The sequence below is a fragment of the Macaca nemestrina genome, chromosome 8, assembly GCF_043159975.1.
Source record: "Macaca nemestrina isolate mMacNem1 chromosome 8, mMacNem.hap1, whole genome shotgun sequence".
In the NCBI taxonomy this organism is placed as follows: Eukaryota; Metazoa; Chordata; class Mammalia; order Primates; family Cercopithecidae; genus Macaca; species Macaca nemestrina.
In genome coordinates, this window is record NC_092132.1 from 83,156,673 (window position 1) to 83,174,475 (window position 17,803).

Below are 17,803 nucleotides of genomic sequence, written 5' to 3' on the forward strand. Positions count from 1 at the left end.
ATGAAGTACATTCTTTCATAAATTGACATTTATCTTCCTTTAAACCTTATTACTAACATATAAATAAGATTATGAATATTTTCCATATGTGTCTTCACGTATAACCTTAAGAGATTATAAAAGTGCAGAATTAGTCACATGGGTATATTGCTTAAGACCTATATTTGGACATGGTCTGTCTGTAAATGATAAGAAAACATTATTTTTTGTATATGTGGAGTAAACAATGGAGTAATGTAAATCCATGAATACTATTGGCTCTGTTACAGATTCAAAAAGGTGTACATGTCAGGCACAGTGCCTGTAATCCCAGCAGTTTGGGAGGCCACGTTGTGCAGATTACTTGAGGTCAGGAGTTCAATACCAGCCTGGCCAACATGGCGAAACTCCATCTCTACTAAAAATACAAAAATTAGCCAGGCATAGTGGTGCATGCCTGTAATCCCAGCTACTCGGGAGGCAGGAGAATTGCTTGAACCCGGGAGGTGGAGGTTGCAGTGAGCCAAAGTTGTGCCACTGCACGCACTCCGCCCTGGGCAATAGCGCTAGACTCTGTCTCCAAAAAAAATAAAAATAAAAATAAGTGTACAAAACTGAGTCTGGGCAGAAACTGTTTTTTCATCCCTTTTGCCATTTCATCTAATCAATCAAAATTTAAACGCACCTAGGCAGTTTCACTGAACAACACAGAATTTGTTGACTACCCACTCTGCCTCAGAGCACACACCAAGCTGGGTAGTATCCGTACACAATCCTTTATCAAAACTTTTGGGAACAGATGTGCTCCAGAATGCATTTTTTTTTCAAATTTTAGGAAAGTAAAACAGTGCATGTATTTTCTATTACAAAATACCCCCCCGGGGGGACCCTGAGCAGTATGCTATAATCAAACACATTAATGTGTCAGCAGTGAAAATCATGACTATTCACTTAGGAATACTAAAGTTTATAAATGGTCTCAAGTCAAAATAAACCAGTTTTTACAGTCAGAGAAGTTATAGAGACAATTTGTGTTTTCTTCAAGATTTTAGATTTCAGAATTGCAGATAAATGCTTGTGGAACTGTGGTGTTTAATGAAAAATAAAAGTCTCTGCTTTTAAGGAACTCACAAAGTCTTGATACTTAACTGATTCATACTGGTAGAGCAATACTGGTGTTAAAATATTAAAATATTGTTTTCCAGTGAGAAACTGGTCATTACACCAAGCCATCCAAAAACTCCCTCTCCACTCCTCCCTTTCCCCAGCCTTTTTATTCCCTGGAGCCCTGGCATCTTCCCTACGCCCTTCCCATGACCGAAAGGACGGATGCTTGGCTCCACAGCCAGCCTCTGGGGTGACTGGTGGGTGCCTGTGCTATACCACGTGTTCAAAATTTAAATGTACCTTCTAAAAGCACAAGATAGTGAATTTCCTCCAAAAGCCAGAGGATTTTGACAGGATGAGGAGAGGTTGGGGAAACTAAGGAGTCTTCTTTATTTTTAAATTCGCAGTTAAAATCAGATCAGAGGTTTCAGTAAGCAGAAAGCCAGTGAAATTATCTGTCATCCATAAATAACCCTAAGTCTCTACTGCTGGTAGAGGGACAATCAGTCCCCGGGAGCGCCAGCAGGGCAGAGCAGACCTGGGGAGGGGCCTCTGTTGTCATTTCTCATCAATGGTTTTTATGATTGTATTCACTATGCTTACCTCGGATGTAAACAAATTCCTCATGTTTTCCTTGATACACTTGTTTTTTCAATAGATGTTAATTTTCAACATGTCATTATGAAGAGACCATGACTTCAGGGGAGATATATTGTGGAGAACTTCTCCTCTACAATTCTGAAACAATCGCGCTGAACAAATTCCAACCTCACTGAAAGTTAGATTTTATTTTTCAATGGAAAAAGGAGCACAGTCATCCCCATTTGGGCGCCGCAGCGGGCAGGAAGGTGGACGCGGGGGAGGCTGTGCTACTGCGTGCGCATGCGCAGGGTCGCGCTTAGGCGAGGCTGGGTCCTCGGAGCAGGTAAGGTCAGATAAAGGAATCCCAGGAGTAGAGACTAGGAATGGTGGCGTTCTGCTTCCGGGTCCACTTTATAGAAGCTATGGCCTTTTTTGCGATCTTCCAGTAACAATAGAAGGTGGATACCAGGCCAGAACACCTGAGAGATTTCATTCAGAGGCAACTCTTGAAGCCCTTCTGAGACCATAGGAACAATCCCAGCCTAGTCCGGAGATGATGAGAGACCCATGAAACCTGAAGCAGCCACCCCAGGTGAGGCCCCCTTGAGCAACCAACGCTGAGCTGTTCTGGAAGCCAGCGAGATAGAGGCACAAGGACGAGCATATCCCAGGCCGGTCAAAGAACCACCCAGCGAAGTTTAAATACATTTTAGGTGTTTTAAAACGCTAAGTTTTGAGGTGATTTATTAGGCAGGAAAAGCTGATACACAGGCAAAAGGTGAAAAAGTTGTTATGAAAGGCTTCAAAGGAGAGCAGCTTATCACCTGGTGGTTCTTTTAATACATAAGGAAAACAACGAGCTGTGATAATTGAAATACAGCCTAAGCTTAAAACAAACACACTTTTCCACCATCAATACTTAACCAAGAAGCCCAGCACACTTACTGAATTCTGAGCATAGCCACCCTGGCAGGGACCCCACTGAGGAATCCACACCTGATACTGCCACTGCGCAGTCATACTGGGCAGGCAGCACTCACTGTGAGCATTGCGGCCAGCAGAGATTTTTGTCTCCAGAATTAGCAGATCAGGTACATGCCTGACAATGGAGAATTCTTCTTACTCCTGTCCCACAGCCATGACAATAAGAATAAAAATGCAGTAGCTTGTCTCACACTTACTATATTCATAATGTTCAAGGCAACCGTGATTATATTCTATAAGCCCGACATGGTAAAATTTTATTCTCTTATATCGGCGGTGGTTTGCTAGTTGTCATTTACTATTTTCTCCTTGTGTGAAGGTACTACTACTAAAAAATATATATTTCATGATTAAGAGAACTAAAACTTTAAGTATGTGTTTCAAAATGACTCAAGATTATTGTTTTGTTTTCTTTTTTCACTGAATTTGATCAGCTCTGATGATTGTACCTATAAATGGGATACACTGATTTGTCTCCACCCTGACTAGTGGGTCAGATGTCAGTTCAGTGACCTGAGCATATACTGATTAGTATTTTCTTTTTTAAAAAAGTAAAATCTTATTTTATTTTATATTAACTAATGTTTTAAATTGACAAAAACTGTATATATTTATTGCATACAAGATGATATGGTGAAATATGTGTATATTGTGAAATGGCTAAATCAAGACAATTTACATGTACTAATTAGGGTTTTCATTGAAAAATGCTTCCACTCTTTTGTTTTGTTTTTCTTATTTTTGAGACAGAGTCTTGCTGTGTCACCCAGGCTTGAGGGCAGTGGTGCGATCTCAGATCACTGCAACCTCAGTCTGTGTTCAAGCCATTCTCGTGCCTCAGCATCCCTAGCAGCTGGAATCACAGGCATGCGCCACCATGCCCAGCTAATGTTTTTGTAGTTTTAGTAGAGACGAGGTTTCACCATGTTGGCCAGGCTGGTCTCAAACAGCTGGCTGTAAGTGATCTGCCCACCTGGGCCTCCCAAAGTGATGGGATTACAGGTGTGAGACACCACGCCCTGCCAGAAAAATGCTCCCTATTCTAATTTAGCGTGAGATGCAGTGCAGAATAATAGTGAAAAACATGGTTTCTGAAAAACAAACAGAACATGGATTCTGGAACACAACTGTCTTTTGTGTGTGTGTGTGTGTGTGTGTGTGTGTGTGTGTGTGTGTGTTTTGTAAATAGCTTTATTGAGATAAAATTCACATACAATTCACCCTTATAAAGTGTACAGATTCAATAGATTTTGGTATATCTACAGAGTTGTATAACTATCAGCACAATCAAATTCACATTTTTAACAGGTTTACTGAGAGACTATTGACAATATTTTATGTATTTAAAGTGTACAATTTGATGTTTTGATATACGTATACATTGTAAATTCCAGCTAATTAATGTATTTATTGCCTCTACAGATTTACCAATTATGTATGTATGGTGAGAAGACTTAATTTATCTTTTTAAGAAATTTCAAGTTTGCAATGCACTGTTTTTAATAATTATTACCACAGTGTATATTAGATCTCCAGAAATTATTCATCTTGCATAACTAAAGATTTGTATCCTTCGACCAACGTTACTGCATATCTTCCTCCCTCCAGCCCCCTGCAAACTACCATTCTACTCTTTCTGCTTCTGTAAGTTCTATTATTTTAGGTTTCACATGTATGTGAGATCATGCAGTATTTCACTTTCTCTGGGTTACTTATTTTGCTTAGTGTAATGGCTTCCAGCTGCACCTATGGCAGAATTTTCTTCCTTTTGAAGGCTAAATAATATGCCACATATCTTGACTATTGTGAATAATGCTACAATTAACATGGGAAAGATTCTGTTTTCAAATTATTTGGATGTATACCCAGTAGTAGGATTACTGGATCATGTGATAGTTTTTTTTTTTTTTTTTTTAAGGAACATGTATACTCTTTGCCATAATGGCTATACCAATTTACATTTCTACCAACGGTATACAACGTTGCCTTTTCTCCACATCCTCTCTAATGCTTGATATCTTTTGTCTTTTGGGTAACAGTCATTCTAACATGTGAGGTGATGTCTCAATTTTTGTTTGGTTTGTATTTCCCTAATGTTTAGAGACTTTGAGTAACTTTTCATGGGCTTTTTGACCATCTGAATATATTCTTTTGAAAACTGTTTATTTAAGTCTTTTTGACTATTTTTTAATTGAGTTTTTCTTTTGGTACTGAATTGCATAAGTCCTTTATATATTTTGGATATTAACTTCTTATCAGATATATGGGTTGGAAATATTTTTCCCATTGTTAATATTGCCTTGTGGTTTTGTTGATTGTTCCCTTTGCAATACAGGAGATTTTTAGTCTGACATAATCTCATTTGCCTATTTTTGCTTTTGTTGCCTGTGCTTTTCATACCTGTGCTTGGTAATATCCAGAAAATTATTGCCAAGATCAATGCCAAGATGGTTTTTCTTCATGTTTTCTTCTAGAAGTTTTAGCTTCCAGTATAAGACAAAATATTTTAAGCATTTTGAGTTGATTTTTGTGAAATATGGGGTGAAATAAGGGTATAATTTCATTCTTCTGCATGCGTATATCCAGTTGTCTCAACACCATTTATTAAAGAGATTGTCCTTTCTCCATTGTATGTTCTTGACACCTGTGTCAAAGATCAGTTAACTGTAAAGGTGTGGTTTTATTTCTTGGTCCTCTCTTCTGTCCATTGGTCTATATGTCTTTATTGTGCCAGTAACATGATATTTTGATTACTGTAGCTATGTAGCATATTTTGAGATCAGATAGTGTGATGGCTCCAGCTTTTTTAAGGGCTATGGTTTGTAGTTTTCTTGCATTTCCTTTTCCTGGTTTTGGAACCAAGCCACACAAAATGAATTTGACAGTGTTTGTTCCTCTATCTTTTGGAAGGGTATAAAAGGGGTCGATATTAATTATTTGGATGTTTGGTAGACTTTCCCCGTGAAGCCACCTGATACTGTGCTATTCTTTGTTGAAGAGTTTTGAGAGCAGATGTAATGTATTTGTTAATGGTTTGTGCAGGCTTTCTATTTCTTCTTGAATTAGTCTTGGTAAATTGTATGTTTCTAGGAATTTATCCAAGTCTTCCAGGTTGTCGAATTTGTTGGCATATAATTGTTCATCATAATGCCCTGTGATCTTTTTTATTTCTGTGTTATGCATTGCAATGTTTACTCCTTAATTTCTGATTTTGTTTATTTGAGTATTCTCCATTTTTATCTTAGATAAGGGTTGGTCAATTTCATTTATCTTTTAAAAAAACAATTTTTGTTTTTTTTTTTTTTCTGTTTTTCTACTCCTACCTTGTGTACTTTTACTCTAGTTAATGTTATTTCCTTTCTTCTTTCTTTTTTTTTTTCTGACTTTCTGCTTATTTTAGTTCTTTCAGTTGTAAAGTAGTATTGATTTATACAGATCTTTCTTTTAAAAAAATATTGGTGTTCAGTGCTATAAACTCTTTATAATGTTTTCACAGCATTCCATAAATTCTGATGATTTTATTTGCATTTTTGTTTGTATCAAGGTCTTTTTAAAATATTCTATTGATGTTCTCTTTTACTCAATAATTGTTCAAGAGAGTGTCATTTGGTTTCCATATATTTGCTAATTTTCTTGTTTGCTTTCTAATTTTGATCTTTTGTTTTATTACATTGTGGTCTGAGAAGACACTTGGTATTAATTTAATATTCTTATATTTGCTAAGACTTATTTTGTCACCTGACATGTGATCTGTTCTGGAGAAGGTTTCATGTGAACTTGAGAAGAATGTGCATTCTGCTGTTGGGTGGAAAGTTCTGCATTTTTCTGTTAAGTACATTGGGTCTATTGTTGCTCATGGCTGCTGTTTCTTATTTCTTATTGATTTTCTGTCTGGATGTTCTATTCATTATTGAAAACAGGGAACAAGCATGGTGGCTCATGTCTGTAATACCAGCACTTTGGGAATAAATTTTGGACTTAAATTTGACATGGAGCAATTCAGCATCATAGAAATCTACAGAATACTCCTTGCAACAACCACAGAATGTGCTTTCTTCTCATCTGCACATGAAACTACCTAAGATTGACTAAGATTGACCAAGATTGACCACATGCTCAGTCATAAATCAAGTCTCAACACATTCAAATATGAATTATACCAAGCATCTTCATGAGCCACAGTGAAATAAAAATAGAAATCAATACAAAGAGGAACTCTTAAAGCCACACAAGTTAATGGAAACTAAACAACTTACAACTTACTTTGGGGTAAGCAACAAAATTAAGGCAGAAATCAAACACTCTTTGAAGCAAATGAAAACAGAGAAAGAACAGACAGAAACCTCTGGGATACAGCAATAGCACTGTTTAGAGGGAAGTTTATAGCACTAAATGCCTACATCAAGAAAATAGAAAGTTTGCAAATAAACAACCTAACCTCACACATGAAGGAACTAGAAAAACAAAAGAAACTAAACCCAAAATTAACAAACGAAAAGAAATAACTACAATCAGAGAAGAACTAAGTGAAATTTAGACCCCCCAAACACCATGCAAAAGATGAATGAAATGAAAAGTTCTTTCATTTTATCAACAACATTGATAGACCACTAGCTAAATTAACAGAGGAAAAAAAAGAAGATTCAAATAAGCACAATCAGAAATGACAAGAGTTTATTTCTGATCCCACAGAAATGCAAAAGATCCTCAGGGACTATTATGAACATCTCTGTACACACAAACTAGAAAACCTAAAGGAAATGCATGAATTCCTGGAAAGCACTACCTTCAAAGATTGAACCAGGAAGAAACAGAAATATTGAACAGACTAATAATGAATAATGAAATTGAATCTGTAAGGAAAAAAAAAAAACCCTACCAATCCAAAAGTCCCTGGATTAGATGAATTCATAGTCAAATTCTGCCAGACATATAAAAATGTGCTGATACCAATCATAATAAATTTATTCCAAAAACTTGAGGAAGAGGGAGTCTTCCCTAACTCATTCCAGGAAACTGGTATTATCCTGATAACAAAATCTGGCAAAAACACAACAAAAAAGTAAGCTACAGACCAATATCCCTGATGAACGTAGATGAAAAATCCTCCATAAAATACTAGCAAACCAAATCTGGCAGCACATCACAAAGCTAATTCACCATTATCAAGTAGGTTTTATTGCCAGGATAAAAGGGGGTACAACATATACAAATCAATAAATGAGATTTACAACATAAACAGAATAAAATAAAAAGTAAAACCATATGATGATCTCAAAAGACACAGAAAAAGATTTTGATAAAATCCAGCATCCCTTCATGATAAAATCTCTCAATAAACTTGGTATTGAAGGAACATACCTCAAAATAATGAGGGGTATTGATAACAAACAAAGAGCCAACATTATACTGAACAGGAAGAAGTTGGAAGCACTCTTTCTAAAACCTGAAACAAGACAAGGATGTCCACTCTCACCACTTCTATTCAACGTAGTACTTGAAGTTCTTACCAGAGCAATCAGGCAAGAGAAAGAAATGCAAAACATCCACATAGAAAAAGTGGAAGTCAAATTGTCTCTCTTCACTGATGATACAATTATATACCTAGAAAACCATAAAGATCCTGTGAAAAGACTTCTAGATCTGTTAAACTACTTCAGCCAAGTCTTAGGATATGAATTCAACATACACAAATCAGTAGCATTTCCATACTCCAATAACGTTCAAGCTGATAACCAAATCAAGAATGCAATCCATTTACAATAGCCACACAGAAAAATAAAATCCTTAGGAATACATCTAACTAAGGAGGTGAGAGAACTCTATGAGGAAAACTGCAAAACACTGATAAAGTAAATCATAGATGACATAAATAAATGGAAAAGCATTCCATGCTTATGGATTGGAATAATCAATATCATTAAAATGGCCAGACTGTCCAAAACAAGCTGCAGATTTAATGCTATTCTTACCAAATTATCAATATTATTTTTCACAGAATTAGAAAAACTATTCTAAAATTAATATGGAACTAAAAAAGAGTCATAATGGCCAAAACAATTCTAAGCAAAAAGAATAAAGTTTTGATGCATCACCTCTCACCAAGCTCAAACTATACTACATGGTCACAGTAACCTAAACAGTAGGTAGCAGTACAAAAATAAACATGTCGACCAATGGAACAGAATGGAGACCCCTGAAATAAAGCTGCACACCTACAACCAACTGATCTTTGGGAAAGTCAACAAAAATAATGGGGAAGTGACACCCTATTCAATAAATGGTACTGGGAAAACTGGCTATCCATATGCAGAAGAATGAAACTGTACACCTACCTCTCATGGTATACAAAAATTAACTGAAGATGGTTTAAAGACTTAAATGTAAGTTCTCAAACTATAAAAATCCTAGAAGAAAGCCTAGGAAATACTCTTCTAGACATTAATCTAGGAAAAGAATGTATGAAGAAGGCTCCAAAAGCAAATGTAACAAATTAAAATAGACAAATGGGACTTCATTAAACTGAAGAGTTTCTGCAAGCAAAAGAAACTATCAACAAAGTAAACAGACATCCTACAGAATGGGAGAAAGTATTTGCAAAGTATGCATTTCGTAAAAGATTAATACCCAGAATCTGTAAGGTACTTAAATCAACAAGAAAATAAATAATACCGTTAAAAAGTGGACAATGGACATGAACAGACACTTCTCAAAAAAAGACATAAAAGTGACCAACACATATATGAAAAGATACTCCACATCACTAATCACCACAGAGATGCAAATCAAAACCACAATGAGATATCATCTCATACCAGTCAGAATGGCTATTACTAAAAAATCAAAAAATATCTGATTTTGGCAAGATTGTGAATAAAAGGGAATGCTTATACACTGTTGATAGGAATGCAAATTTGTTCAGCCACCATGGAAAGTAATGTGGAGATTTCTGAAAGAACTAAAAATAGAATTACCATCAATCCAGCAATCCCATTATTTGGTATCTACCCAAAGGAAAATAAATAGTTCTACTAAAAAGACACTTGCATTTGTGTGTTTATCACACAACTACTCACAACAGCAAAGACATGGAATCAACCCAGATGCTCACCAACAGTAGACTGGATAAAGACAATGTGATAAATATACATTATGGAACACGATGCAGCCATAAACAAAAGAGTGAATCCATGCCCTTTGCAACAACATGGGTATGGCCAGAGGCCATTATCCTAAGTGAATTAACACAGAAACAAGAAGCCAATTGCTTCATTTTCTCACTTATGAGTGAAAGCTAAACATGACAGTAAGAACTAGGAATTCTTTAAGGGGAGAGGAGAGGAGGAGAGCAAGAGTTTAAAAACTGCTTATCAGGTAATATGTTAGCCACTAGGGTGACAGGATGATTAGAATCCCAAACTTTAGCATCATGCAATATGCTCATGTAACAAACCTGCACTTATACCCCCTGAATCTACAATGTAAAGATATAAAATAAAATAATATCCAGTCAGGTACACTTGCCTTTTGAGGGAGGAGTTTAGTTCATTTACATATAAAGTGATTATTGATGTCTTACTACTGCCATTTTATTGTTTTCTTTCTCTTTTGCAACTCTTCTGTTTCTCTTTTTGTCTTTTACTGTCTTCTTTAATTAGATGATTTTTTTGTAGTGGTTTGGTTTGATTACTTTCACTCATCTTTTGTGTATCCACTATAGGTTTTTCTTTGTGGGATTAAGACTTACATAAACTTTCTTATAGTTATAGCCCTCTATTTTAGTTGATAACAACTTAAATTGTATTAAAAAAAATCTCTGCACTCTTACCTGCCCCACTCACACTATATATTCAAGTCAGAGATTACTCTGATTTCATTCATTGTGAATTATTTATCAAATTTATATTCTAAATTCATTATCAAATCTTAGTAGTTATTTTTAATAATTTAACCAAACCTTTATCTTAGTTATTACAAGTATTTTAGACACCACCATTACAGTGTTTATTATTCTGTATTTGACTGTATATTTACCTTGCCTGTGAGATTTCTACCTTCATATGCTTTTACATTGCTTGAAGACCTTCCTTAAGCATTTTTTGTAAGATAGGTCAAGAAGTGACAAAGTCCTTCTGTCTTGGAAATAATTTGGCTCCTCTTCATTTTTAAAGAGCAGTTATTTATCTTTTTTTGTTGTTGCATTTGTTTTTGGGTACTTGGTCATGAAATCTTTGCCTAAGCCAATGTCTAGAGGGGTTTTTCTGATGTTATCTTCCAGAATCTTTACGGTTTTAGTCCTTAGATTTAAGTCTTTGATTCATCTTGAGTTGATTTTATTATAAGTTGAGAGATGAGGATCCAGTTTCATTCTTCCACCTGTGGCTTGCCAGTTATCCCAGCACCATTTGTCAAATAGGGTGTCCTTTCGCCACTTTATGTTTTTGTTTGTTTTGTCGAAGATCAGTTGGCTATAAGTATTTGGACTTACTTGTGGGTTCTCTATTCTGTTCCATTGGTCTATGTGCCTATTTTTATACTAGTACGATGCTGTTTTGGTGACTATGGCCTTATAGTATAGTTTGAAGTTGGGTAATATGATGCCCCAGATTTGTTCTTTTTGCTTAGTCTTGCTTTGGCTATGCAAGCTCTTTTTTTGGTTCTGTATGAATTAGAGGATTGATTTCTAGTGTGAAGAATGATGATGGTATTTTGATGAGAAATGTATTGAATTTGTAGATTGCTTTTGGCAGTATGGTCATATACACAATATTGATTCTACCCATTCATGAGCATGGGATGTGTTTCCATTTGTTTGTGTCATCTGTGATTTCTTTCAGTAGTGTTTTGTAGTTTTTCTTGTAGATGTCTTTGACATCCTTGGCTAGATATATTCCTAAGTATTTTATTTTATTTTATTTTATTTTATTTTATTTTATTTTATTTTATTTTATTTTATTTTATTTGCAGCTATCGTGAAAGGGGTTGAGTTCTTGATTTGATTCTCAGCTTGGTCGCTGCTGGTGTATAGCAGAGCTACGGATTTGTGTACCTAAATTTTGTATCCTGAAACTTTGCTGAATTCATTTACCAGTTTTAGGAGCTTTTTGGATGAGTATTCTAGATATACAATCATATCATCACCAGTGACAGTTTGACTTTTTCTTTAGTAATTCAGATGCTTTTGATTTCTTTCTTTTTTCTGATTGCTCCGGCTAGGACTTCCAGTACTATGTTGAATAGAAATGGTGAAAGTGGGCATCCTTTCCTTGTTCTATTTCTCAGAGGGAATGCTTTCAACTTCTCATTCAGTATCATGTTGGCTGTAGCGTTGTCATAGATGGCTTTGATGACTATAAGGTATGTCCCTTCTATGCTGATTTTGCTGAGGGTTTTAATCATAAAGCGATGCTGGATTTTGTCAAATGCCTTTTCTGCATCTATGGAGATGATCATGTGATTTTTGTTTTTAATACTGTTTATGTGGTGTATCATATTTATTGACTTATGTTAAACTATCCCTGCATCCCTGGTATGAAACTGACTTGATCATGGTGGATTATCTTTTCAATATGCTGTTGGAGTCCATTTGCTAGTATTGTTGTGGATTTTTGTATCTGTGTTCATCTGGGATATTGGTCTATAGCTTTTTGTTGTGTCCTCCCTGGTTTTGGTATTAGGGTGATACAGGCTTCATAGAATGATTTAGGGAGGATTCCCTCTTTCTCTATCTTTTGGAATAGTGTCAGTAAGATTGTCAATGGATAGAATTCAGTTGTGAATCTGTCTGGTCCTAGACTTTATTGTCGGCAAATTTTTAAATTACCATTTCAGTATTACTGCTTGTTATTGGTCAGTTCAAGGATTCTATATTTGCCTGGTTTAATTTAAGAAGGTTGTATATTTCCGGGAATTTATCCATCTCCTCTAGGTTTTCTAGTTTGTGCCCATGAAAGTGTTCATAGTGGCCTTGAATAATCTTTTGTATTTCTGTGGTATCAGTTGTAACAGCTCACGTTTTATTTGTAATTAAGCTTATTTAGATCTTCTCTCTTCTTTTCTTAGTTAATCTTGCTAATGGTCTATCAATTTTATTTATCTTTTCAGAGAACCAGATTTTTGTTTGATTTATTTTTTGTACATTTTTGTTGTTGTTTCAATTTCATTTAGTTCTGCTCTGATCTATGTTATTTGTTTTCTTCTGCTGGCTTTGGGTTTGGATTATTCTTCCTTCTTGAGTTCCATGAGGTGTGACTTTAGATTGTCTATTTGTGCTCTTTCAGACTTTTTGATGTAGACACTTAAGGCTATGAGCTTTCCTCTTAGCACTGCTTTGCTGTATCCCAGAAATTTTGATAGCTTGTGTCACTATTGTCGTTCAGTTTGAATAATTTTTGAATTTCCATTTTGATTTCCATTTGATTTCCATTTTGATTTCCATTTTGATTTCATTGTTGACTCAGTGATCATTCAGGAGCAGGTTATTTAATTTCCATGTATTTGCATGGCTTTGAGGGGTCCTTTTGGAGTTGATTTACAATTTTATTTCACTGTGGTCTGAGAGAGTACTTGATATAATTTCAATTTTAAAAAATTTACTAAGACTTTTTTTGTGTACTACCATATGGTCTATTTTGGAGAATGTTCCATGTGCTGATGAACAGAATGCACATTCTGTAGTTGCTGAGCAGGATGTTCTGTAAATATCTGTTAAGCTCATTTGTTGTATAGTTTAAGTCCATTGTTTCCTTGTTTACTTTCTGTCTTGATAATCTGTCTAGTGCTGTCAGTGGAGTATTAAATTCCACCACTATTATTGTGTTGTCTATCTCATTTCTCAGGTCTAGTAGTAATTGTTTTGTAAATTTGGGAGTTCCAGTGTTAGGTGCATATATATTTAGAATTGTGATATTTTCTTCTTGGACTAGTCCTTTTATCATTATATAATGGCTCTCTTTTTTGAGTGCTGTTGCTTTAAAAATTTGTTTTGTCTGATATAAGAATAGCTACTCCTGCTTGCTTTTTTGTGTCTTTTGTATGGAATATCTTCTTCCACCCCTTTACATTGAGTTTATGTGAGTCCTTATGTGTTAGGCAAGTCTCCTTGAGACAGCAGAAACTTGGTTGATGAATTCTTATTCATTCTTTTGTTCTGTATCTTTTAACGTTAGTATTGAGATGGGAGATACTATTATATTCATCATGCTATTTGTTGCCTGAATACCTTGTTGTTGTTGTTTTTATTGTGTTATTGTTATATAGGTCCTGTGAGATTTCTGTTTTAAGGACATTCTATTTTGGCGTATTTTGAGGATTTGTTTTAGGATTTAAAGCTCCTTTTAGCAGTTCTTGTAGTGCTGGCTTGGTAGTGGGGAATTGTCTCAGCATTTGTTTGGGAAAGACTGTATCTTTCCTTCATTTATGAAGCTTAGTTTTGCTGATACAAAACTCTTGGCTGATAATGGTTTGGTTTAAGGAGGCTAAAAATAACCTCCTTAACTCACAGGGTTCTGCTGAGAAATCTGCCGTTAATCTAGTTTGTAGGGTTTTTGCTGAGAAATCTGCTGTTAATCTGATAGGTTTTCCTTTATAGGTTACCTGATGCTTTTGCCTCACAGTTCTTAAGCTTTTTTCCTTCATCTTGACTTTAGATAACCCAGTGACTATGTGTGTGGACAATAATCTTTTTTCAATGAATTTCCCATATGTTCTTTGAGCTTCTTGTATTTGGATGTCTAGATCTTTAGTAAGACAGGGGACGTTTTCTTTATTTCCTCAGATATGTTTTTCAAACTTTTAGATTTTTCTTCTTTCTCAGGAACACCAATTATTCTTAGGTTTGGATGTTTAACATAGTCTCAAACTTCTTGGAGGTTTTGTTCGTTTTTAAGGATTCTTTCTTCTTTGTCTGTGACAGATTGGGTTAATGTGAAAGCCTTGCCTTTGAGCTCTGAAGTTCTTTCTTCTGCTTGTTCGATTTTATTGCTAAGACTTTCCAGTGCATGTTGCATTTCTGTAAGTATGTCCTTGATTTTCAGAAGTTGTGATTGTTTTTTATTTATGCTATCTATTTCCCTGAAGAATTTTCCGTTCATATCTTATATGATTTTTTTTTCTTTAAGTTGGAATTCACCTTTCTCTGGTGTCTCCTTCATTAGCTTAATAATCAACTTTTGAATTCTTTTTCTGGCAATTCAGAAATTTCATTTTGGTTTGGATCCATTGCTCGTGAGCTAGTATGATCTTTTGAGCCTGTTGAAGAACCTTATTCTGTCATATTGCCAGAATTGTTTTTCGGGTTTCTTTTCTTTGGGGTAGAGTACGTCAGAGTGAAGATCTGGGATTCAAGGGCTGCTGTTTAGATTCTTCTGTCCCACAGGGTGCTCCCTTATGGCATTCACCCTCTTCCCCTAGGAATGAGGCTTCCTGAGTGAGGGCTGAACTGTAGTGATTGTGTTGCTCTTCTGGCTCTAACCACCCAGTAGAGCTACTGGGCTCCGGACTGGTACCGGGAAGTGTCTGTAAAGAGTCCTGTGATGTGATCCATCTTCAAGTCTTATAGCTGTCGATATCAGCACCTGCTCCAGTGGAGGTAGCAGGGAAGTGAAGTGTACTCTGTGAGGGTCCTTGGTTGTATTTTTATTTATTGCTCTGGTTTTGTGTTCGTTGGCCTCCAGGCAGGATGTGATGCTTTCAAGAGTGCATCAGCTGCAGCCCCTATAACGAGGATGTAAACTTGCCCTAGGGGCACCTGGTTAAGTATTCAGGTTTCTCAGGCAGTGGGCAGGGCCACGGAACTCCCAAAAGATTATAACTTTTATCTTCGCTGGCAGGGCTGGTAGAGAAAGATCAGTGGGTGGGGGCAGAGATAGGTGTGTCTGAGCTCAGCCTTTCCTTGGGCAGGGCTTGCTGTGGCTGCTGTGGGGATAGGGATGTCGTCCCCAGTCCAGTGGAGTTATGTCTCCAGAAGGATTTTGGCTGCCTCTGCTGAGTCATTCAGGTCACTAGGGAAGTGAGAGAAAGCTGGCAGTCACAGGCCTCACCCCACACCCACGCAGCCCACAGTCTTAAAGGCCAGTCTCACTCCCACCATGCTGTCCCCACAACACCACACTGAGTCTATTTCCAGGTAGCCAGTGAACAGGGCTGAGGACTTGCCCCAGACCACAAGCCTCCCTGCTGAGAAAGCAAGCAGAAAGCAATCATACCCTCAGGTTTTTGGCCTCTCAGGGAGCCTGCAGCAGTGATTCAGTTCCTTCAAAGGGTCTGTGGATTCTCTTGGCTTTTCTGGTATGTTTCTGTGGTAATTATTGGAGCAAAAGTTCACAGTGTGAGTTACCACATGCCGCTTTGCGCGTCTGAGTGGGAGCTGCAAGCTAGTCCTGCCTCCTATACGCCATCTTAATCCTATCTCCCTCTTTTTTAAAAACTAAGTTTGTTGCTCCTTTCATTCTCACTTCTCCTCCTGGATCCTGGATGCCTGTAGTTTGTACATTGATTTTTCTTAATGGTGTCTCATAAATTTGGTAAATTTTCTGCACTCTTTTAAAATGTATTTTTTCTGATCTCCTCAGACTATGTAATTTCAAATTTGTTTTTGAGTTTGCTGGGAATTCTTTCTTCTGCTTGATTGAGTCTACTATTGTAGCTGTCTGTGGTGGTTAATATTAGGTGTCAAGTTGACTGGATCGAGGGATGCCTAGATGGATGATAAAGCATTGTTCCTGGGTGTGTCTGTGAGGGTACTGCCAGAGGAGACTGACATTTGAATCAAAGGACTGGGAAAGAAAGACCCATCTCAATGTGGTTGAGCATCATCCATTTGGTTGTTAGAGCAGCTGGAGCAAAGCAGGTAGAAGAAGGGGGACAGGTAGCTTGTTTGCTGAGTCGGCTTGCTCTCTCTCTTCCCATGCTGTGTTGGATGCTTGGCTTCCTCTCCTCCTGTCCTTGGACATCAAACTCCTGGTTCTTTGACCTTTGGACTCAGACTTGCACCAGTGCCTCCCAACGGTTCATGGGCTTTTGGCCTCTGACTGAGGGCTGCACTGTTGGCCTCTCTGGTTTTGAGGCTTTTGGACTTGGACTGAGCTATGCTACTGGCTTCTCTTTCCCCTGCTTGCAGATAGCCTAATGTGGTACTTTGTTTTTGTAATTGTGTCAGAAAATTCTCTTTCCCCTGCTTGCAGATAGACTAAGTGGTACTGTGGTAGGAGTTATTAAAAAAATTATTTTAGACATATAGAGAGGAAAGGTGTCATTGGGAAGTTTTTTTCTCTTTTAAAGCAGCTCCAGAAATGTTTCTTGTCTAGCAGGAAAGTCCTGGCTCTTAGAGCTGGGCCAGCAACCTTTGGTATGCAAATACAGGTCATTAGAAATTGGGTCCACCCAACATGGTGATTCCCACCATTGTCCTCTTGCTCTTGTCACCACATGTGCATGGCAACATGCCACCCCCACATATCTCCACGTGTGTAGAACATCATGGAGCCTTGCATTTGCATATTAAAAGGCTAGAGTAGGAGGCCCAGTTTTTTCCAAGGGCTATCTGAATGACATGCCTTGTCAAACCAATCCCCTGAGTCCTATGCAAATCAGACACTGTTTCCTCCAACCTTCATATAAAACTGACTGGTATCTGCCACACTCCGGGTCTCCTCTTTTGGCTTTGGAGCCACCACCCCCCACCCCGGTCTGTCTCAGTACAGGGGAGCTTCTTCCTTCTTTCTTCTCCCTTCTTTCTTGCCTATTAAACCCTCCACTCCTTAAAGCCACTCCATGTGTGTCCATGTCATTTTATCCAATTCGCACAAGGCAAGAGCCCTGGTGTTCCTCCATTCAGTGGAACTGTATCAGTACTTTGTTTTGCAATTATGTTGAGCCAGTTCTCCATAATGATCTCATACATACATATACACACACACACAAACACACACACACAAACACACACACACATCTCCTATTGGTTCTGTTCCTCTGGAGAACCCTAATACATTTCTGTTGTATTTTCTTGTTGTTGTTGTTATCATATTCTTCAGCTCCATAAATTCTATTTGATTCTTTTTTTTTAATGTTTTCTAACTTTTGTTTATTGGTCTCATTTTGTTCTATATTATTTTTCTGATTTTGTTAAATTGTGTATCTGTGTTCTCTTGTA

At 37.0% G+C, this 17,803-nt stretch overlaps 1 long non-coding RNA gene across 1 annotated transcript in view; it reads left to right on the plus strand.

Moving 5' to 3' along the window:
* Positions 1 to 2,007: 2,007 nt before the first annotated feature.
* The window catches only part of LOC105482224 (uncharacterized), a 47,295-nt gene continuing 31,499 nt past the window's right edge, over positions 2,008 to 17,803 (plus strand). The window contains exon 1 of the long non-coding RNA XR_987461.3: positions 2,008 to 2,260. This is a non-coding gene — a long non-coding RNA (uncharacterized lncRNA). The remainder of the gene's footprint in view (positions 2,261 to 17,803) is intronic.